This window comes from Zootoca vivipara, chromosome 7 (assembly GCF_963506605.1).
Source record: "Zootoca vivipara chromosome 7, rZooViv1.1, whole genome shotgun sequence".
Lineage (NCBI taxonomy): Eukaryota > Metazoa > Chordata > Lepidosauria > Squamata > Lacertidae > Zootoca > Zootoca vivipara.
The window spans coordinates 78,799,051-78,822,901 of NC_083282.1; the positions used below are offsets into that span (position 1 = coordinate 78,799,051).

General features: G+C 40.7%; 1 protein-coding gene across 2 annotated transcripts in view; it reads right to left on the minus strand.

Moving 5' to 3' along the window:
• ADNP (activity dependent neuroprotector homeobox) overlaps positions 1-23,851 on the minus strand; it is a 50,557-nt gene that overhangs the window by 24,837 nt on the left and 1,869 nt on the right. Inside the window, exon 2 of one of the 2 annotated variants that reach the window (XM_060277306.1) lies at positions 9,605-9,681. The exons of the other annotated variant lie outside the window; for it this stretch is intronic. The gene's annotated coding sequence lies outside the window, so the exon portion shown is untranslated. The remainder of the gene's footprint in view (positions 1-9,604; positions 9,682-23,851) is intronic. 2 annotated transcript variants of the gene reach the window in all.

Sequence of the window (23,851 nt, forward strand, 5' to 3'; positions counted from 1 at the left end):
GTTTTTACATGAGTAGAATGTGTCATTTTATTTAAAATCCATCTCTGGGTTATTCGTGGGGTATAGGAATTCGTTCTCTTTCCCCCCCAAAAAATATAGCCTGGCCCTCCACAAGGTTTGAGGGACAGTGGACTGGCCCCCTGCTGAAAAAGTTTGCTGACCCCTGGTTTAAAGAGACCAGGGCTGAAGCCAGCATGAGAGAGAGGGACGGGGTGAGGGATGAGGATATGGGCCCAAAGGTCTATTGAGCCAGGAATGTTAGGTATTAATTAGGTCAAAGACTCATTCAAACAATATAGTGGTAAGTCAAGTCAAACTTCTAATTATAACTGTTTCACCTTGCACAGAACTTTTATGTTGCTGAAGAATTAAAATGAAAGGTAGCACCTATAAAAGATTGAAACCTCACAAAACAGGGTTAATGCTTTTACCCTAGCAGCCAAACACAGCCAGGCAATCCAATACTTTTTTTTTCAAACTCAACATCAAGTGACAACAAACAAAAAATAGAGATGTAAAATTTATGGAAACATTGAAGCCAGGCCAAAAAAAAAAAAACCCCAACAAAAAGCCCCCTATATTCCCTCAGAAATCTTTTTTGAAAAAAATTGAGGGGGGGGAGAGAAAAGCAATACTTGTTTTAAGTACTCTTTATATATACAAAGTCACTTTGTTACTTGAGGAACATAAAATGCATTATTTACAAGTTGGTTTATAATAGAATTATCATGTATGACATATTAAAAGTACAGTTTATTCAAGAATTACAAATGGAATTTATAAGTTTTTGTTGAAACTGGAGCCACAAGCTAAACTGTAAGGAGCCCAGCAACTGTTTGGTTTTGCCAGTTTATGACGAGCAGGCTCTTGAGAAACAATAAAAGCAGAAACCATAGACAGTATAGTAAAACAAATTATTACTTATTCTGAAAACTATTGTGTCTTCTCCACTCCTCCAGAGTGTCAAGCAGACATAAAAAGAGGTGAGAAAAGGAAGGAAGATGGAACAAAACTCAATGAACATTACATGAAATGTAATCAGTCTCTTATTCAAAGCTATCACTATCTGTTTCTGTTTCTTCGTGTTTGTCACCATATTTACAATGAACTTCTAAAAATCCCTAGATTTAACCAGGCCTCTACTGTTCGCATCAGTACATTTCTTGATTTGGTGTATTTCCAGACCCACATCTTTCGCCTGCTGCAGAAGCAAGAGGTACCAGGGGCTGTGCTGTACAAAAGGCTTTGCCACCATGCTGCAAGAGTGATATACTGTACTTGGCAGAATCCCAAACTGCATTTCTTGGCCAAATACCTGGAGATGTCCTGTACTCTGCAACATCTGAAAGTACCCTTCCAAAATCAAGTCCTAAGTGTGCTGTGTGATTTGTATTCCAGTCAAATGCAGAAGCAATGTTATCGTCACTTACATTTCTGCCTTTCAATCCTGGATCCAACATATTTGCAGCGGCATGAATTATATGGAAACAAAATTATGCAGCTCTGTACTTTCTCTCACTCTCAATCCTTCAATGCCTAGACAGAAGCAAATCCACCAACTATGTCAACAAGAGAAAGCTCACAAGCAAAGAAGGCACTAAATCTTTCTTCCTTCTCTTCTGGCAATAGCAGTGCCTTCCAAGAGGCAGAAATGTATGCTCTTGCATTTGAGAGTACTACAGTGGTACCTCAGTTTATGAACACAATTGGTTCCGGAAGTCTGTTCATAAACTGAAGCGTTCATAAACTGAAGCGAACTTTCCCAATGAAAATAATGGAAAGTGGACTAATCCGTTCCAGACGGGTCCGCGGAGTACTCAACCTGAAGCGTACTTAACCCGAAGCATGGGTGTAATTGGTTCCGGAAGTCTGTTCATAAACTGAAGCGAACTTTCCCATTGAAAATAATGGAAAGTGTAATCCGTTCCAGATGGGTCCGCGGCATTTGTAAACCGAAAATTCGTAAACCGAGGTGTTCATAAACCGAGGTTCCACTGTACTCTAAGGGTACAATTCAGGACCAATTTGTCCTCAGTGCATAGGAATTGCAATAATCTGATACTGTACATCATCTTACACAAGACTTCCTGTTACACAGTTTTAGAAAACATTTTGGTGCAGTAAGTATATGGAAACTTTGTCTTAAATTTTTTGTCCATTTTAAAAGAAATTATTTCATAATCATTTCCCCCATTTTTCAATCTTTTGGGGGGTGGAGAATGTGACAGACTTCTTCCACCTGAAAAAAGAGCTGTGTGGCAGGAGAAATCCCATGGAAATTGTCTGATCTCTCTCCAAATTTGGTTTGGGGGGTAGGATTGAGTATTTCTTGAAAGGACTGCTATCCAAGACAGCCAGAACCTGTGTAGACAATCTGGTGCGTCTGAAAGATCTGCATGTTAAAGCCCATCCCTGCAGGAGACTCTGAAACAACTTCACTGGAACATAGTTTAAGCTGCCATTAATTATGTAAACAAGCTTCAAAAGCAGTATAAAAAACCCTGAATAAATAAATTTCAGGTAAGTAGCTGTGTTGGTCTGCCATAGTCAAAACAAAATAAAAAAATTCCTTGCAGTAGCACCTTAGAGACCGACTAAGTTTGTCATTGGTATGAGCTTTTGTGTGCATGCACACTTCAGATACCCATGCACACGAAAGCTCATACCAATGACAAACCTACCGTGTTTCTCCTAAAATAAGACGTGCCTCTAAAATAAGCCATGGCACGATCTTTTACAAGCAAAAAAATATAAGACATCCCCCGAAAATAAGACGTCTGGGGGGGGGGGTACCTACCAGACCCAGCAGGAGCCGGCAAACGCAGCAGCGCGCGCTGCGCCCCAGCCCAGCGGGAGCCCCAGCACAGCGACGCACTGAGCTCCGGCTGAACGGGCCCCAGGACCCGGCAGCGGGCGGTGCGCAAAGCCGCAGCAGCCGGCAGGAGCCAGCAGCAGCCCCAGCTGCGCCGTGCTGCACGTCAAGCCCAGGGACCCAGCAGTGGGCTCAGCGGGCGGCGCGCGAAGCCGCAGCAGCCGGCAGCAGCCCCAGCCGTGCTGCACCGCGTCAAGCCCAGGGCCCCAGCAGTGGGCTCAGCGGGCGGCGCGCGAAGCCGCAACAGCCGGCAGCAGCCCCAGCCGCGTCAAGCCCAGGAACCCAGCAGTGGGCTCAGCGGGCGGCGCGCGAAGCCGCAGCAGCCGGCAGGAGCCGGCAGCAGCCCCAGTCGCACCGCGCCGCACCGCGTCAAGCCCAGGGCCCCAGCAGTGGGCTCAGCGGGCGGCGCAAGAAAGCCCCGTACCATACCGGTACTTACCGGTAACAATGCTGTACCATGCTTAATAAAAAATAAGACATCCCCCGAAAATAAGCCGTGATGTTTTTTTTTATAGGAAAAATAAATATAAGACGTGTCTTATTTTAGGAGAAACACGGTAATTGGTCTCTAAGGTGCTACTGGAAGGAATGTTTTTATTAAATAAATTTCATTACTGGACCTCAGAGACTGAGGTACATAGGTGACTCAACCAACATACCCAAGCTGCAATGTGCACATAGGGGTTTTAAAAGGACCAATTTGCATTCAAAACAAATGCACCCTGAGGTTAGAGAATTTCACATCTTCAGTGCAAGACTTCCTCAGGAAGATTTCACCTTCAAAACTACAGCAGAGACTATTCTGAAGGTCAGAATAGCCTGACTAGGGACTTTTGAACTATTACAGCCATGACTGAGACAACTGGAAAACTATCTGGTATCAGATGGCTACAAATCAACTAAACTGTCCAATTATGCAGTGTGAAGAATTATCTCTTGTGTATCCTAAACCTTCTATCTGTTTCAATGAGTGACCCCACGTTTCAGTATTACGAAACAGGGGGACTTTGTCTCTACTTTCTTGATCCCACTTCGCCTTTGAATTGCTCTGCACCATAAAATTGGCAGGAATTTTTCATCCCAACATTTAGACCAAGCTAATGTAGGTAAGGTAGTGTGCATTGTCCTCCCACGTTCATTATGATACAGGAAACCACAAACAGTTGTTAAAAGAAAAGCAAGAATGAACTGACACAACAAAACAAGCGCTAGAAAGTATGCAGCTTTAATCTAATACTATTAATTGGACTGAATTTCTTAGGGGGAAACCGTCTGCGGCTCCTGCCGACAGACAACTACTAGACTGTGGGTGTCAGAACATGAAACACTGAATTGCAGGCTGTGCTGGCTGGTTAAGAACAGTTTATCACAGCAAGTGCTTTCCTTCCACTACTTCCTGTGTTTATCTGGAAACAAATGTTGTAATAACCTCCCATGGAAAAGCAACATAAAAAGCAGTTCAGTTCTTGCTCCGTTTAAAATCAGTTTATACATAATAGCTGGTATCATCAAAAGGCGGAACCACAAACACCTGAACAGCATAACTGCATAAATAAGGCCAGAATGCTCTAAATCCTAAATATAGCAATATCATAGCATTACAGATTGATACCTAAAATTGTTTTAGTAAAGCAGAGCCTGTCACTGTGCTGCACTTCACCACACCTTAAAAGAAGCAGACAAACCTCATCTATCGTAGCTACCCCTCTGGAAATGAACTTATTAAACAGTAAACCAAACATGTAGCTTGCATTTTATAATATAAACTTTTCCAGTTTATTCCAATTTAATAAATATGTGTTTCAATCAAGATTACGGGAAATACAAGAACACTACAAACTAAAAAGACAAACACCAGCATGGAAACTGAGGTTCTATCTTCAAGAATAGCCACATTTTCTCAAATGGGACATAGTAACTGGGACTGCGAGACCACTTTGGATTAATTTCAAATTGTGAACCAATCTGGAGCTCAAAATGTTCTCTGAGCCTGGTCTCAAAGGCTTGCAAAAAAGGAAAACACTACCACAATAGGAAATGGTCAGGGAGGTGAGGAGGGGACCTACAGTTTACTCAATGGCTACTTTAGCTTCCAATCAAAGGCTAGAATTTCACCCAACCCTTTCTAATCAGAGTGCTCACAGGCAAGGGTAGCAAAATGTCAAAAACAGCTGCTCTTGTTCAGTTTTCTAACTATTAATTAGCAAGAGTTTGGTGGCATATGTTCAGCCTGTCCTTCAGTACCCTACCCAACTCTCTTATTATATATTACAATGTTTCCCATATTACCTGAACTACTATAATCTCAACTGTGGCAACTGGTACCTGTTGTTGGCATCTGTCTGTTGCAAGACACAATGGAGTGTGCTTCTGGGGTGAAGTCAAACCACTGTCTGCCAGCTCTACCTCTCTTTTAAATCAGAACCAGTGAAGGTCCTGTGTGAGTACCTGGAGGCGGCTGCAGGATGGATGGCGGCTAACAGATTGAGGTTGAATCCTGACAAGACAGAAGTACTGTTCTTGGGGGACAGGGGGCGTGCTGGTGTGAAGGACTCCCTGGTCCTGAAAGGGGTAACTGTGCCCCTGAAGAACCAGCTGCACAGCCTGGGAGTCATTTTGGACTCACAGCGTCCAAGGAGGCACGGGTCAGTTCTGTATCCAGGGCAACTGTCTACCAGCTCCATCTGGTACGCAGGCTGAGACCCTACCTGCCTGCAGACTGTCTCGCCAGTGTGGTGCATGCTTTAGTTATCTCCCGCTAGGACTACTGCAATGCGCTCTACGTGGGGCTACCTTTGAAGGTGACCCAGAAACTACAACTAATCCAGAATGCGACAGCTAGACTGGTGACTGGGAGCGGCCGCCAAGACCATATAACACCAGTCCTGAAAGACCTACATTGGCTCCCAGTACGTTTCCAACCACAATACAAAGTGTTGGTGCTGACCTTTAAAGCCCTAAACGGCCTCGGCCCAGTATACCTGAAGGAGCATATCTACCCCCATCGTTCTGCCCAGACACTGAGGTCCAGCGCCGAGGGCCTTCTGGCTGTTCCCTCACTGCGAGAAGCAAAGCTACAGAGAACCAGGCAGAGGGCCTTCTTGGTAGTGGTGCCCGCCTTGTGGAATGCCCTCCCATCAGATGTCAAAGAGATAAACAACTACCTGACATTTAGAAAACATCTGAAGGCAGCCCTGTTTAGGGAAGTTTTTAATGTGTGACATTTTAATGAACAGTATTTTAATCTTTGTTGGAAGCTGCCCAGAGTGGCTAGGGAAACCCAGCCAGATGGGTGGGGTACAAATAAATTATTATTATTATTATTATTATTATTATTATTATTATTATTATTATTATTTCATCCTCCACTATTGAGCCCAGCACCACCACAGGACTCATGACACTAATACTAATCTTTGGGGTGCGGGAAGAGGAAGCAGCCTCAAATCCTACTTGCATTTTATTTCCTTTAGTCATACCATTTTAAGCAGTCCACCAGGATTCAGTTCACACTTACTTACAGGAGCACTGCAGTTGCTTTCCCACAGTTCCAGGAACATGTACAAGAACAAATGCAAAGATAGAGTTAATGTTATAGTTCATTCACATGTTACTGTTGCCCAGGACAACAAACTCATGGCAAGGAACTACATTAACTGTTCATATATATACACATTCCTGTAACGGCATTACATTTCAGGAAATAAATTCTCGCAGGTAAATGTTTATTTACAAGCCCCAATTATCAAGAAAGATTGGGACTCAATAGGACCAAAACCAGAAGAAACCATTGCTGCTGCAGTTCAGTGGGCAATAGGTGACAAAAAGGGAGGTTAAGAGAGCCCTTCTCCAAGCCTCTTCTTGAGTTACCACACACTTCATCCCTATTTAATTACTGTGTGGCTTGGGTACTACAAAATAGTTTCCAAAGCCTACAAAAGCAAAACAATATCTCGCCAGAAGTCATTACAGATAAATATTCTATGCCCTGCTCTAGCATATGCAGCAGTAGGAGTTATTTGGCAAAAAGGCTGTTAATTTGCCTATTGCTTAAAATAATTTTGTCACATTGCTTCCTTCTAACTTTGATGTTTGTTGTAAAGTTTGTTGCAAATTCCATCTTGAAAACATCCCCAATAAATTGGTGCCAATAGTATTCTGGAGAAATGATTAATTACAAGGAATATAATACCTGTTTGAATTAAGATGCAAAAATGAATTCTTTAGTTTAAAAGAAAGCAAAGGTATTTTATATTCGTTCATAAATATGGAACTCAAACTAGGAAACATTTCAATTAAGCTTTCGAACAGGTGCAATTACATCTCTGTTTAAAATGCATTAACTTGGCAACTTCTTTAAGAGCAACTTCATTCAGAGACACTCAACCATCTGGGTTTCAAACACTGCTTATTTGTAAAGGTGACTCAAGTATTACTATGCTGCTAAATAGGTTTTCAAATCTGCTTAATTAACTTCAGCCAGTCATTTCACTTTCTACATACATTGTGAATTTCAGGGTAATAACATATGTGGAACCAGCCTAGATTTCAAACCAATGTTTCTTGAAAACGAAAGAACCTTAAACAATACTGACTGAGACTACCATGTCACTATGACAGGAGTTATAATGCAACATGGTCTATTAATATTGCATATTATTTCCTTCACAATTTGGTTGTTAATCTCATTGCTTCCCTGATTAACCTCCAGCAGCTTCAAGCAGTATTATCCTTATGTATTTGTTGCCTAATTGTATTGCCAGGATTGGGGTACATCTTTTTTCTTTTGGTTCCAAGGTTTGGTACACTGGGGTCAGAGATGGTTGCATTCTTCATTTACTTACAACTCTCTAGGTTGCATTGTATTTGGAAAAATAAAGGTTTTTTATTTAATAGATAGAGAGACATAGTTGTAGTTATAACCTTTTATACATTGCCTGAGTTCATATAACATCAATGGCACCAGGGTGGATTTGATTTAAATCAATCTGATTTAAATCACGATTTAAATCACTAGTCAGTAAGGCTTGATTTAAATCATAGTTTTCTACGTAAACACTAATTCTTGCTGGTATAGCTTTAATATGCAAGTAGATGAATATTTTTAGAATAACAACTTTTCATATTAGTTTTTTATCCCCAGTTTAATGGGTTATTCATATTTGGACAACTTTACTGTTGTACCCTGTTTCTCATATTTTAAGACATACCCATAAAATAAGCCATAGGAGGATTTTTAAGCATTCAAGGAATATAAGCCATACCCCGAAAATAAGGCATAGTGATAGGCGCAGCAGCAATGCCGGCCGTGGCAGGAGGAGGAGGAAAAAAATAAGACATCCCTTGAAAATAAGCCATAGTGTGTTTTCTTGAGGAAAAAATAAATATAAGACGTGTCTTATAATATGAGAAACACGGTACTTAGGAAGGAGAAAAATAATCATTACCTGAATAATAACAATTTAAATAGATTTATTCAACTGAAACAATAACATTACAGCATATGTTATTTGCTTAAACAAACATCCATGTTTGTTAACTAATTTGGCTAAACAAAAACAATATGTATATATATTTTAAGAAACTTAGGCTGTCAGCCCAGCCTACACATGAAAAACTTAAATACTGTCCACTCCAAACAATCAGAAAAATATTGTTTCTATTCTATTCACTGAACTTCTTGAAACTTAGCACTGAAGGGGTTGTTTCTGTATTCATAGGTTTGTAGAACAATAGGATTAAGGTCTTTTTCTCAACTCTGTTCATGTTATAACATTTTTGCTGTGAAGAAGAGGCATGTGATCTCTGTTGAGTCAAATTCAGTTTTGAGAACTGCAAAAGTAAACCAAGCACCTGTGATAATATCTTGTAGGCAGAGAAACTGCCCAATAATCTTACAAAAACCTCTGGAAGAGCATGACATTGCGAATGGATTAATGGAATTTATTTATCCAAAAAATTAAACATATACAACCTTATGCTACATAATTAAAAAACTAATCTTTATTTCATGATGGAATAACCTTAGGATGGTAATATATTTTCCTCAAAAAGCATTTTATTTAAAAAAAATCCAATTTAAATCAAAAAATCCGATTTTTTTTTAAAAAAATCATTGATTTTTATCCACCCTGAATGGCACCCCTCCTTTACCGCTGGTTTTGTGCAAGCACCTTTGGAAACAATTTTTTTTGCACCACATTACTTAGCTCCCAGCAAGTTATCTCTGCCAGCTTTTGGTATAGCCAATGAAAGCCCATGTCCCAAAGCAGGGGGCGGTAAGGTTTACCTCACCTGGGCTGGTTCACTCCAGCAGAGATCCCTTCGAGGGCCGGATTGCGTACACGTGTGCCCGCAATTTCTGGCGCCTGCGTTTGCACAGACACAATTTCCGGCGCCGCAGAAACGAGTCCCTGCACCGCACTGGTTTAGCACAGCGCGTGGGGACTCGCCAAGTGGGCGACTTGGTTCGGGGGCAGCTCATGGGCCGGTTAAACAACCCCTGTGGGCCGCTTGTGGACCATGGGCCTTAGGTTGCCCACCCCTGTCCCAAAGTAACCATTCATCTACACACCACTTGGGTGCAGTACCAATTTCTGAACATTTAAAAGTCTCTTTTCATTATTCAGTGTACATAATACAGACATTTTATGTACAATATTAATAGTGCTTTGGTTTCAAACTTATTGAGGACATTTTGTGCAAAAGCTTCCAAAAAATCATTGTCCTTACCGAACCTCCCACTTCAGCGAGTATTACGCCTATTATATGAGGTCACAGCACAGGCATAGGCGAAAGTTCATATCCTCCTAAACAAAACCAAGTGTTAAATAAAATTAAAGTGAGATAAGCCTTAAGAGTTATGGTTGTGACAATTAGTTCTAAAAGCATATTACAGTAGAAAGTGGCACTGTTAAAAAAGTAACTACTTGGAACAAAAACATAGCACACTAGCCAATCCATATCTGCCAATGCAGCAAAATACTTCGTTGAAAAATAAGCGAAGGAGTTCATCTATAAGCATACAGAACACTTAAGTATGCAATAAATTGGAATTTTATCAGTTTTATGCCACAGTCTGTTCATTACTAGCCTACATTTTAAGCAAAATCCAAAGTAGTGCTTATAGCAAGGTAGCATCTCAACCTATATATATATATATATTTGCGATTTCATCAAAACACTGGCTCGTATACTTTTTCTGTACATTAGCATGCCTTTAGTTCTACTTTTCTCCATTGCTGGTCACAGCACTTAAACCTATGCATGCTTAAGTTAATAGCTAACTAATTCCCAGTGCTATCAGAGAAAGCACCAACAGGAAGAATTTGTTGATGGCTATAATCCTATTCAGGCATTTGGGAATAATGGCTGTGGGCTTAAAGTGGGGAGAGGGATGCAAAACCTGCCCCCAATATCCTTGCACACACTGGTTCCACTTCAGAGCTTTCCATATTCAGCACGGAAGTCTGAAGGGGATTCTAAGTGCTTTTGGGCAAGCATGCTTAGAATCCTCCCTGGAATCAGAAAGCCTTTACTTGAGAGACTGTCACTTCAGATCTTCATACTGAACATGCAAAGGACGGAAGTGGAACCAGTACATGCAGGGATGTTCTAGCCAGGCTTGTGTGCATGCACTCCTCTTTCAAGACCACAGTCTTTCATCCCAAGTTCACGAATAGGGCTTCCAAATGCACTATCCCATCCCAGTAAGTCTTCCATAACTCTCTATGTGATGCGGGTGACAGTCCCAGGCAATGAAGGGATAGACCTGCAGTATTTCTAAGTTAGTCAACTTTGCACATAATGACATACTTGCTCATTAAAATCAAAATAAAGATGTATCTGGAGCACAAAAAGGACACATTTCATAGAAACAATCATCTAAGCACAGCCATATTTTAAAATAAACAGGCTTTTTTTGTCTGTAAGTAATATGCAGGCTGTGGTAAACTAGTGCAGTTTTTCTTACCCTTTCAATGGAAGTTGAAGAATGTCCGATTTCCATAGAGATTTTAGAAGGACAGAAATCTTACAACTGTTCCGAGTATAGTCATCCTAAAGAAAGTTCTAGTGCTGAGGTGACAACCAAGTGATTCCCCCTTTCTTTTGGGGACAAGAGGACATTTCCAATTAAAAGGGCATAGGACTGAAGTCGGAACTGTTAGCATATATCTAAATGCAGTAGCGCATTTATGTAGCAGGAGCATTCTCAACTTAAAACCACAATCCAAAATCTGTACACCTTATTAGTAGATAATGTCTACAGAACTTGCTAATGGCTAAAGAACTCTACTGACTTGCGGCATGCTTATTTCAACAAGCACCCCACATGACTTTTTTTCTACGAAAGAATGCAGAAATGATCACTGCTATGCATTTGCTTCTGCTGCAACTTGCATCAGTTACTTATTCTAATATCAGTTCTGGGGAGTTAGGTTTAGTTCAGGGGTCCCCAGACTTTCTGCGCGGCGGGCCGGTGCCCGCCGCGCCGACCGCGCGGTGGGCCGGAGGGCAGGGGAGTGCGCGCGCAGCGGGCCGGAGGGCGGGGGAGTGCGCGCCCGTGCGCATGCGCACACGCACACGGGCGGGGAAAAATCGCCAAAAATCGCTTGTGCGCATGCGTATGGGCCTCCCCCGACCCGGAAGTGCACCAGAAATGACCTCTTCCGGGTCGGGAGAGGCCCATACGCATGCGCACAAAGGATTTTCGGCGATTTTTTGCCGATTTTTTAGATCGTCGCTGCGCCGCGCGCCGTGAGAGCGGGCGGCGGCAGCGGGCGGCGTCGCGGGCCGGATTGGAAGGCCGATTGGGCCGCATCTGGCCCGGGGGCCGTAGTTTGGGGACCCCTGGTTTAGTTGCAGTAGAGCATGGGATCACTGATATTGTTCCAATACCATCATGAAAATGATGATGATAATAATTTATTATTTGTACCCCGCCCATCCGGCTGGGTCTCCCCAGCCACTCTGTGCAGCTTCCAGCAAATATTAAAATTCATTAAAATGTCACAAATTAAAAACTTCCCTAAACAGGGCTGCCTTCAGATGTTTTCTAAATGTCAGGTAGTTGTTTATCTCTTTGACCTCTGATGGGAGGGCATTCCACAAGGCGGGCGCCACTACCAAGAAGGCCCTCTGCCCGGTTCCCTGTAGCTTTGCTTCTCGCATTGAGGGAACCGCCAGAAGGCCCTCGGCGCTGGACCTCAGTGTCTGGGCAGAACGATGGGGGTGGAGATGCTCCTTCAGGTATACTGGGCCGAGGCCGTTTAGGGCTTTAAAGGTCAGCACCAACACTTTGAATTGTGCTCGGAAACGTACTGGGAGCCAATGTAGGCCTTTCAGGACTGGTGTTATATGGCCTCGACGGTCGCTCCCAGTCACCAGTCTAGCTGCCGCATTCTGGATCAGTTGTAGTTTCCGGGTCACCTTCAAAGGTAGCCCCTTCAAATGAGAGTTTGAGGCAGGGATTCAGGGTGGATAAAAATAAATGATTTTTTTTATTTAAAAAAACGGATTTTTTTGATTTAAATCAGATTTTTTTTATTTAAATCAATTTTTTTGATTTAATTTGGATTTTTTTAAATAAAATGCTTTTTGAGGAAAATATATTACCACCCAAAGGTTATTCCATCATGAAATAAAGATTAGTTTTTTAATTATGTAGAATAAGGTTGTATATGTTTAATTTTTGGGATAAATAAATTCCATTAATCCATTCACAATGTCATGCTCTTCCAGAGGTTTTTGTAAGATTATTGGGCAGTTTCTCTGCCTACAAGATATTATCACAGGTGCTTGGTTTACTTTTGCAGTTCTCAAAACTGAATTGACTCAACAGAGATCACATGCCTCTTCTTCACAGCAAAAATGTTATAACATGAACAGAGTTGAGAAAAAGACCTTAATCCTATTGTTCTACAAACCTATGAATACAGAAACAACCCCTTCAGTGCTAAGTTTCAAGAAGTTCAGTGAATAGAATAGAAACAATATTTTTCTGATTGTTTGGAGTGGACAGTATTTAAGTTTTTCATGTGTAGGCTGGGCTGACAGTCTAAGTTTCTTAAAATATATATATTTTGTTTTTGTTTAGCCAAATTAGTTAACAAACATGAATGTTTGTTTAAGCAAATAACATATGCTGTAATGTTATTGTTTCAGTTGAATAAATCTATTTAAATTGTTATTATTAAGGTAATGATTATTTTTCTCCTTCCTAAGTACAACAGTAAAGTTGTCCAAATATGAATGATTAACCTATTAAACTGGGGATAAAAAACTAATATGAAAAGTTGTTATTCTAAAAATCTTCATCTACTTGCATATTAAAGTTATACCAGCAAGAATTAGTCTTTATGTAGAAAACTATTATTTAAATCAAGCCTTACTGACTAGTGATTTAAATCGTGATTTAAATCAGTTTGATTTAAATCAAATCCACCCTGCAGGGATTTGAATAAAGTAAGGGAAACAAGGCATTCTGGGAAAGGTTTCCAGGCGTAACAGGCAACAGAAGTTTCAGGAAGCAGAATAGCTTCAGATAACTGTGACATACTAGACAAGCAAATACATCTTGCCTGGACTGGCTCCATGAAGCATTCAAGGTAACAGAGGTTTATGTGACTCACTGAACTGGGATCATTAACTTTCCTTCTGAAATAACTAAGTTTCTATAGAGTATATCAGCCTGTTGATCAGCATTCGAAATTTGCCAGGCACATTTTGCACCTGGCTATTGGCCACATGTGACCAAGTAAAGATGTCCAGGCACCAGGATGGCGCCCAACATCTCCAACATCTGGAGGTGCTTGCCTGGAGATCCTTGGATCTTGCCTGTTTTCACACATTAACCACACATCCTGTAGAATTCTATCTGTGGTGTTTTATCTGCATAATCAGAAAGAATTCCAGGAAGCAAAAAGCACATTGAAAAATATAACTTTCAAACCGTCCGGCCCTAAAATGCCAACTGGCCATTCCATTTTGGTGACCGTAATCCTAGTTTAAGGAGTCATTTGGTGCCTTGCTTATTTACCTGAGTTTTTAACACTGCTGTTGATGTAAGCACTGAACAAACCAAGACTGTTCATAAGATTAGATTTAGGTCATCTGCTTACAAGACTCCTCCACTCAAGTCAACCTGTTTTGTTTACAAGGCACTATAGCATATGATTATGGCACGGTAGTTTTAAAACCATAGGTGAAATTTAAACACATGAGCCAGGATCCAGAAAAAAATTATTAAGCCCAGGCATCCAAATTGTACTAGCTACAATTGTACAGTACTAGTGCCCCAACAATTCATTTTTTCTTTGAACAAATTACTCCTTTGTCTCATCATAACCCACTTCTGAAAATCCACTCAGTTGCAAAAGCGGTTTGTTACACTGCAGGGGACAGGGGCTACTGCTGGATATAAACACCCAAAACCACTTTGGGTTTCTGGAACAATTCATGGTTCTTTGGATATTGGCCATAGACCAAAAGAAATTCAGTCTATGAGACAATGATTTAAAAATGTTCAACAGCATATACTGTACATTGTTCATCCGCTATTCATTCATCAGCCTGGCCTTAGCACAGAGCATGTTGCAGGTAAAGGTTAGAATTTGACAGTTACAAAAAATAGCCCAAGCAACACAAATGCTAACAGGCTACAAGAGAAGCACAGTTAAACTAGGATGGCAGAGCAGATATTTTTAAAGCCACTCTGAAAAGGTAAGCATAACCCCATATAACCTTCACCTTCAGCTACTCCAACCCAAATCACAGTAAACTGTTCTAGTGTTGGAAATTAGCCAGGTGCCAGGAGCATTTTGCAACTGGCAGAAGCCCAATTGCAACCACATGGAGATCTCTGGATGCCAGGTTGGCAACTGACATCTCCATCTGCAGGTAAGCAGAAGAGATTCTTCATTGCATTTATATACCACCTTTTTCCTCTGAGTAGTACACGATTCACCCCACTCCTCAATCCCTAAAACAACCCTGTGAGGTAGCTTAAGAGGCTGTGACTGACCCAAGGTCACCCAGTGAGCTTCATGACTCGGTGGGAATTTGAACCCTGATCTCCCAAGTTCTAGTCCAACACTCTAATCACTATAAAAAATTCCTTTCAGTAGCACATTAGAGACCAACTAAGTTTGTTATTGGTATGAGATTTCGTGTGCATGCATACTTCTTCACATACCCATGCACATGAAAGCTCATACCAATGACAAACTTAGTTGGTCTCTAAGGTGCTACTGGAAGGAATTTTTTAAATTTTGTTTCGACTATGGCAGACCAACACAGGTACCTACCTGCAACACTAATCACTACACCTTACTGGCTTCCTAAAGCACTTTTGCTATGGGGAAGCTATATAAATTAAGTAGGTAAATAAATATGTGGAAAGCAAAATGCCACTTAGAGAAGCGCCTGAAATATTTTCCTTGAAGCTTTAATTTGTTTTAGTTGACTTTTACAAAAAATGGTGCCTAGACCAGGCATCCCCAAACTGTGGCCCTCCAGATGTTTTGGCCTACAACTCCCATGATCCCTAGCTAACAGGACCAGTGGTCAGGGAAGATGGGAATTGTAGTCCAAAACATCTGGAGGGCCGAAGTTTGGGGATGCCTGGCCTAGACATTCCTTTGTGGCAACTGTAACATAGGTTTAAGGTGCAATTTGGTGATGAGGTTATTTATCTGAATTGCTAACACTGGTTCTACATACAATAAATATATTGATGTAGGAGTGTGACACTCATTGTACTATGGCACAGTAACACTGGTTACAAGACACTGGTGCACCCCCTCAAAGGACCATTTGGATCAGAAAATTCATTCTGAATGAATTTTTTTTATTTTCCTTCGACTCAGACCAACACGGCTACCTACCTGATTCTAATAGCAAATACTTTACTTTGAAGCTGTCCGGATAAAAGCCACCACCATCCTGCCACAAGTTTAAATTACTTTTTAAACTCATCAATTTCACTCAGCAACACTGCATGCTTCATGTACAGGCATTTGATTACCATAAAAACATCACTTCAAAACAGAGGATGTGCTTGCTACAGTCCTACTATGTGCATGCCGGGGGGGGGGCAATCCTCTCCCTTTGTCCACAGATGTATTTTCTGAAAATGTAAATATTAACCGTTCATAGTGAAATTAGTTAGAATTACTTATAAATGAAACCCTTATAACTGTAAAAGTAAAGTTAGTTTCAGCTAGAAAACTTAACTTTGCTTTTATTTTGAAAGACAAAGCAAAATAAGTTTCATTTCTATTTATAGAGGGCTCAATCTCTAGTTAGAAAGTTTTCTAAGAAATTATGGAGTAGAAGCACTATTCCTTCAAAAGTTTTTATTGACAAGCACATGTTTGCAAGAGAGATGCAGCTTGTAAAGGAAGCACCATCTATTCTAGGCCAAAAGACTGCAATTTTCAAATTGTTGCTTAATGTTTGAGGGTTTAATCTTTTTGTGCCTTTGACACTGCAGTTGTACCTCGGGTGACAGACGCTTCAGGTTACAGACTCCACTGACCCAGAAATAGTACCTCGGGTTAAGAACTTTGCTTCAGGATGAGAACAGAACTCGTGCAGCAACAGTGGGAGGCCCCATTAGCTAAAGTGGTACCTCAGGTTAAGAACAGTTTCAGTTTAAGAACGGACCTCCAGAACAAATTAAGTTCTTAACCCGAGGTACCACTGTACTTGGCTACTTCATGTCCCAGGGTTACTGCTCTGCTAGGAAGCCTTTTAAACAGAAACACGTGAACTGTTATTTGGCATACGCTTTAAAAGAGGAATTACACTAACTCCGAGGATTCCAGTTGCAAGTTTATTTAAACACTTCTCTTGGAATTTCTGTGACTACCCAACTCTCACGAAACCTTCCAGTTAAATACAGAGGAGAATGGAAGGATGAAAGCTTACACTCAAGCATGGGCTGGGCTCAGGATTCTTGGAACGCAGAAAACCCTATTGGCTTAGGCACTAAAGTATGTTCAGCACCAAGGTTATTTTACTTGTGAGCCACAGGTTAGAAAATTGCTGATCAATCACCTGATTGCCATGTTAAAAGGAAGGGCTTTGATGAGGGCTTCAAGGCAGACATAACCTATAAAGACCACCTTCCTTTTTTGGTCTAGTCTTCCCATCTGTTCTGCAGCCTAGCAAAGAGAATCCTTTTGACTCACATACATTTCTCACTCATGGCGAGTTCTGGAATTTTCCACTGGCAGCTGACACGCCATCTAGCGGGCATGCATCCTAACTTCTTAACAGAAAAGGAATTAACCGTTTCCTTATGAAGCACTAAGCTGCAGAGCAATCTGTATTACGTATTACTTTTCACGAAGCTATCACACTGATTGCTGTGGAAATTAAAGCCTTGTATTTCCTATCATGTAAAGAGGAAAACATGCAAATTTCTCTTCAAAACGTAGGCACAGCTTTGTTATCAGGTCACAAGACACATTTTTCATCCCTATGAACAGTCCTTTACCTTCACCAATTATGTACTGAACTTGCTAAGACAAATACATGGGTGCAAGCCAAGGGAAAACACCGCCATGAGCACTTTTTGTCAACTCTACCTGTGACTGTTCGTGTCACGGGGGTTGTACTGAAGGATGCACAACAGAGATGAAGACAACTATTGATGCAAATTAAATACTAAGGCAAATCGGTATCTCAAACAGTTGTGACATAAGCGGAGGGGGTGACAGGGACAGGAAACATGTGTTGGTCCAGATATTTTGGACTACAACTCCCACCATCCCTGACTGCTGGCTGGGGCTGATGGGAGCTGAAGTCCAGTAACAACTGGAGGGCCTTAGGCTTCTGTGAGATTTTGCACTAAGAAAACAAGGCAAGCTACTGGTCTCGTTGTTGTTGTTGTTATGGGGGTGTGCCACACTGTTTAGGAATACATGTATAGAACTGCAATAAGGTGAAGAAATTGTGTACTGCAGTGCACCCTATTCGAACATATCATTAATTTCTTGTTGTCTACAACTGAAGCCCAGCCTGCTTACTACAATCTCACCCATGAATTTTCTGGGCAGCTGAAGGCACACTACTGACAACTTCAGTCCAATACAGTGGTACCTCTGGATACACACACCTCTGGTTGCGTATCCTTCAGGTTACGCACATGGCAAACCCAGAAGTCTTTTTCCAGGTTTCACTGTGTGGGCATGCGCACAAGTGCTTTACCGCACCATGTGCATAACAGGCACCTCCGGTTGCGAATTCCTCGGGATGCGACTGGAGCTCCGGAACGGATCCCATGCGCAACCAGAGATACCACTGTACTAGTCTGTTAATTCAGGGTTGCTGTGACTGTGATTATTTAACATACATAGCTTTGGGCACTCATCACATGCTAAATAAATGCTTGCTTTAAATTACTGGTTTTTAATTGTTGGCTGCTCTGAAAGTCCATTTAGGTTTACAGAGCAGGGTGGAAATCCCTGAAAAAGAAGTACTTTGAACAGGACAGTTAGGCATGAGCTTAAGACTGCAATTCTATACACTAAGTGGGGCTTAGCTTCCAGGTAAGTGTATATAGGATGGAATTGGCAAAAGATCCCTGCATTGCAGAGGGTTGGACTAGATGACCCTTGGGGGTCCCTTCCAACTCTACAATTCTATGAAATACATGCTGAACTCTCCCAATCCAAACATGTAAAACTTCAAACTGCTTACCTTTGGCTGGTTTGTGTCCTACATAATTTTATGTTGAACGCTCAGACTTTCATAATTAGCTGTCTGGGTGTTTTACTAAATAGTAATAGACAAAATGCAAAAAGTACCTTGCCATTTTTTTAAATGGGCGGGACTCACCTACCAGCCCCATCAGCAGAAGCCATGTGCAAGGACTTCAGCTTGCACAACAGGGCTTCCTGCTCATATGCCCACCAAAATTGGCTCAAGGAAAGACCCTCAGAATAGCAGGCAGGGAAAGAGGGGAGAGTATTCCAATTGACAAGCTGAAATGCTTGGACACATAGAGGAAATGGAAGAGTGCAACACTCAATTCTACCATTGTTGTAAACATTTTACTATACTCAATACAAAATTCCTAACAAATTTTTGCCCGATGTTGAAATTAAAGGGTTTTTTTCCATTCATGTCCAGGAAGGAAATGTTTTAGTATCTTACTGACCAGTCTAAAGATCTATCTATCTCCAGTATTCTATTCCTGATAGTGGTCAGGTATACATCCCTGTAAACGCACAAGCAGGGCATGAAAACAATGTCCATCCTCTATTTGCCCCTGACATTTGCTATCATTTAGCTATAATGGCTAATAACTAATGAGACACCTATCTTACACAAAGTACTTATTTAGGCTGTAATCACTGCTTAAAGCCACTTCATCCTAACACAGTATTTCTAACAAGAAAGGAACAGGAAACAATTCAAAACACATCAATGTTTCAATGTATATCAATAGGGCATACGGTATCTAGTACAGTGGTACCTCTACTTACGAATTTAATGCGTTCCGAACGCACATTCGTAAGTCGAAAAAAATTGCAAGTCAAATCCCATAGGAATGCATTGGGAGAAAATATTTGTAAGTCGAAACAACCCAATCTAAAAATTCGTAAGTAGAAAAAAATCCTATCTAAACCGCATCCAAGATGGCGGATGGAGCTCCGTTCGTAAGTAGAAACATTCGTAAGTAGAGGTACCACTGTATAGTAATGATTTACGGCAGCAGAAGAGAGGGTGTAAGAACAAGTACAATAAAACAAAGCATTATGGAGCCACTATTTCATATGAAAAATTAGAGTAGAAATGCCAGAGGGAAAACCCTAAATGGTAGACCATCAGTTGTATGTTATTTCCCTACTGCTAAGTTGTGGGTACTAAGGACAAATGCAAGACCTAGAAACTATAAGGTACCTAATAAGGGTCTCTAATACTGCAGTGAACTTAAGAAAAGTAGACATACTTTTCACAACATAGTAATGACCAATGTAACTTGGGAGCTACAAGATGTCTGACTTCAAAAATCTAATGGGGGGGGGGAATCAATCACAATGAAAGAGTTATAGTACGCATTCTTCTGTGTATCCCTGACCTTTATGCTATCAAGTGTCTTGGCTAGGTCTGATGCAACATTCCCAGTCCAAACTATGGTTTACTGAAGCAGGAATAACTGCTGATCTCAAGCACTTCCTTTCTCTCCCCACCCCTTGGCTATAGAAGACACTTCCTGGTTTGTTAAACCAATTTTCCCATGATGTCTGAACTCATCATGAGTTGCGAATTTTCTCTTAGGGAGTGCTTTGGCCAGTTTCATGGGGTAACTTCTTTTAACAAACAAGGAACTCCTGCAACTGGGTATGTGAGGAGAGGAGTAGAGAAACTCTCCAGCAAAACAAAGCTTGGATGATTAGGTCAGACAGGAACATTGCACATGAACCAGGCCCCTGAACAAGCAAGCAAGAATACAGTATATTCCCCTCTTGACCACGTTGTGGCTGTTTCTTATAAGGCACCCATAAGCAAGTATTATTGCAAACAGGATAATGGAATGGATAGTTGGATCCAACAAAAGTTGTTGTGTGTTCTTATGCCCCGTGGTGACAACAAAGAAAAATATAGCCCTAGAATCAAACAGGAGAGGAACAGATGAAGACAGGCACATGGACAGTAAAAAGGTTATTGAAAAAGACAAAGAAAACAGAACAAGCTAAAGCGTAAGACACTCACTCACACACAGTTGATTCGTTTCAATAGTCTCTGCCTTTTTTCCTTTTAAAATACAGTGCAAATCTTCAGGGCTTCAAGCACACTGGCTTGGACACACGATAGAGCAAATCCCAGTAAATTCAAGAAGACTAACTGTGTACATGATCACACTTTCATACTGCTTAATACTAGTTTAATTATTCTGAAATCACAATACAATTCCATTTTGCAGCTTGTTCTGTTTAATAAATATAGACAGGTTATATTCAGATATGGAAGCTCAAAGCAAAGTATATAAACACCAAATATCATTTGATAACTACACCGACCTGACCATATAAAGTTATTTACTGACAGTGGCTTATTTCAGGGAAGCATGAGGTTGCATTCAGTGGTGGCCTATCATCAGAATAACTTTTAAGGCAAAACACACAATTTTCACCAAACCCCATACTAATTTCAGCCCTCTGCGCCATATCCTATATTGCACCAGAGGGTCCTTCAACCCTCATGATAAACCATAGATGTCTTCACTGGCTGGAGTGTACTGGCAAAAAATCTGCTCTGTCTTGTACAGTTCAAGTAAAACGTTTAATGTACTTCTATTTTTGGCCTTTCGAGTGAATTGTAGCACAATCCTATTCATGTTTACTTTAGATGCAAGTCTTACTGAGTCTCCAGGTAAGTGTAACTGCAGCCTGACAGCAGATCTTCAAACCTGATACTGATTTTTTTCTGCTTTGGTGTTAATGTCCATTTACAATCCATCTAATAATAATAAGTCATTTTACGAGTCAGACCTGCTTGACTATGCATCCCACTACAATGGGTAATAACTCTTAATGTCTCAGGCAGAGGTATTTTCCTGCTCCGATGCAGAATATTCTTCAACTGGAGAAACACGGAATTGCATACACAGCCTTGTGCAGGCAAAAGATATACACTGCTCTAAACTTTGCCACCGGCAGCCTGCATCATAAAACACGGCCGTACCCAGGATTTTTACCAAACTGACATACAAACACTCAAAGTTTCAATCCAAATCTTTTAATTATTCCAGTTAAAAGTATTGTATCTTAAATGTCTCAAAACCACTGCCCAGAGCACTGAGATGTGCATATTTCATTGACAACTATCTGAAATGTCCAAGTATTGCTTTGCACTAACTGTAGGCAAAGTAGGGCTCTGCCTGCCCATCTCAAATTACAATTAGGAGTTGAGAGGAGAAAATGTGTGTTCCCCATCCCATTCCAGGTGACCGATGTTGCTAGGAGCCAACGAAGTACTTGTTTATGAAAGTGTTTCATATACACACACACTATGCCCAATCCTTTTCCAATGATTACAGAACTTTGTGCATCAAATGAGAGCAGTACAAGAAAATTCATCTTAGTTTTTAACTCCCCCACACTTTGGGAAGGTCAACATATTTGGGTTTTACCTGGGAGGTGGGGCTTTATGCAGCAATGGTCAATAACTCTTTCTGGATTCCTGTTCATTTACCTTTTTCTTGATGACACCACTCTGATTTGTTTAAAATTACAAAACTTGCCCCCCCACATATATTAAGTAAAACAGAAACATCGCTACCCGATCCCACCCCCACTCACCTTTCCCCCCTCCACCTCTTCCCCCCTTTTCTTCCTAATATAACACTAATGTCTCAACAAATGAAACTGATCTGTAAAAATGTTACTTGGAAAAAGAGAGACATTGCTCATACTTCTGTAAACCAATAAAATCTTTAATTTATTTATTTTTAAAAATCACAAAACCTGCAAAAAATGTGTGCTTCATGACACATTTTCTACCTTCTGCCATTACTAACTGACAACACTTGACTTTAAAATAAACTGTAGCTGAGTAGTTTTCTGCATGTAGAATAGGATTCAAGACACCACATGCTGAAACTCAAGTAAAATGGTTTTAGCATTTTCTTTACTGTATTAGACATCACAGTAGCATCATGCAATACAGAACTAGACTATGTACTGTAGTATTATATCTCCTGGGATTTCCAACATTCGTAATTTTAAACATGTATGAAATGTTTGGGAGGAATAGTCTAAATTGAATCATATCAACTCAAAATGGGTTTTATGGCCTATCAGAATGATTCCTTATCAGTTACTAAACCACTAGAGTAGAACAGTTGTCCAAAATATTCCTGCAAGCAAATATGTGAAATTTCAGTTGGCATATTTATCACAGCTGAAACTTTCTAAATCTTAAAAAATCAAGCAGAAAAGGAATGAAAATGTTTCTCAACATTAAGGGGGGAAAGCACATGTAAGAAAATATCAAGTAGGATGAATTCCTGCAGAATCATACAAGTGTGGTGGATAGATAATGTCTGAATTAAGTTCAATATTTCTATTAACTGCAAAGTACATGAACTGTGACAAAACACTGTCATCTCTTTAAACAACCATAGTTCAAGGAAGCAACCTCAACCAGACATACTTGGAAGCTATGGTTCTTTCATTTTTCTAGGATGCTCTGGCTTCACTGCACATTGCAATAAATGTGTTGATTGGTTGCTATCCAACTGCTTCCAGCTCCCATCAAAACACTCTAGAACAAACACAAAATGTTAGACGACTTATTTTGGTCTTGCTTTTTAAGCAGCAATCTTTTAATTAAGCTTTTAAAGCTTCTGCCTAGCTCTCACTTTCATTTTAGCACCTTTCACATAGAACCACTTCTGTCCAGGGGAAGGAAGTGGTGTTGGGAGATCCTGGGACAAGAAACTGAATTTAGTACTCTTATAACACAAGGCATGGCATCAGGGAAGGAGTTAATAATGTAAATGTAGGTCACACCATACTACACATGTGGCATTTTCCTTTATCTGACACATTGCCTCCACTAAACATTGACATTCTGAGAATAAAATTGGCATGTGCAACAGGATGAACTTGTAGGAGTTGTTTGTTTTCCCCAAGAACTCAAGTTTCTATCACATATTTGTCACAGATATCTGCAATACTTCTTCAACAAAAAAACAGTGCCTGAGCAAAGGCAATGCATCTTTGGAAATTCCTAACAATCTCTATTATCATGAACTACAGCACACAAGAAACAGCCATGCAAGTAAATAATACACATGGCATCCCCAATCACAAATGAGTTGAAGTGTAGTTCCTTTACTCATCATGAAGTTTTATGTTCAGACCTGGAACAAAGTTTAATGTTAAACCTAGAAAAGGCTTCAAGCATCCTCACTGCATTGTAGTTACCGGTACGTCCTTTCCTTTAAACCACCACCTTGATTTT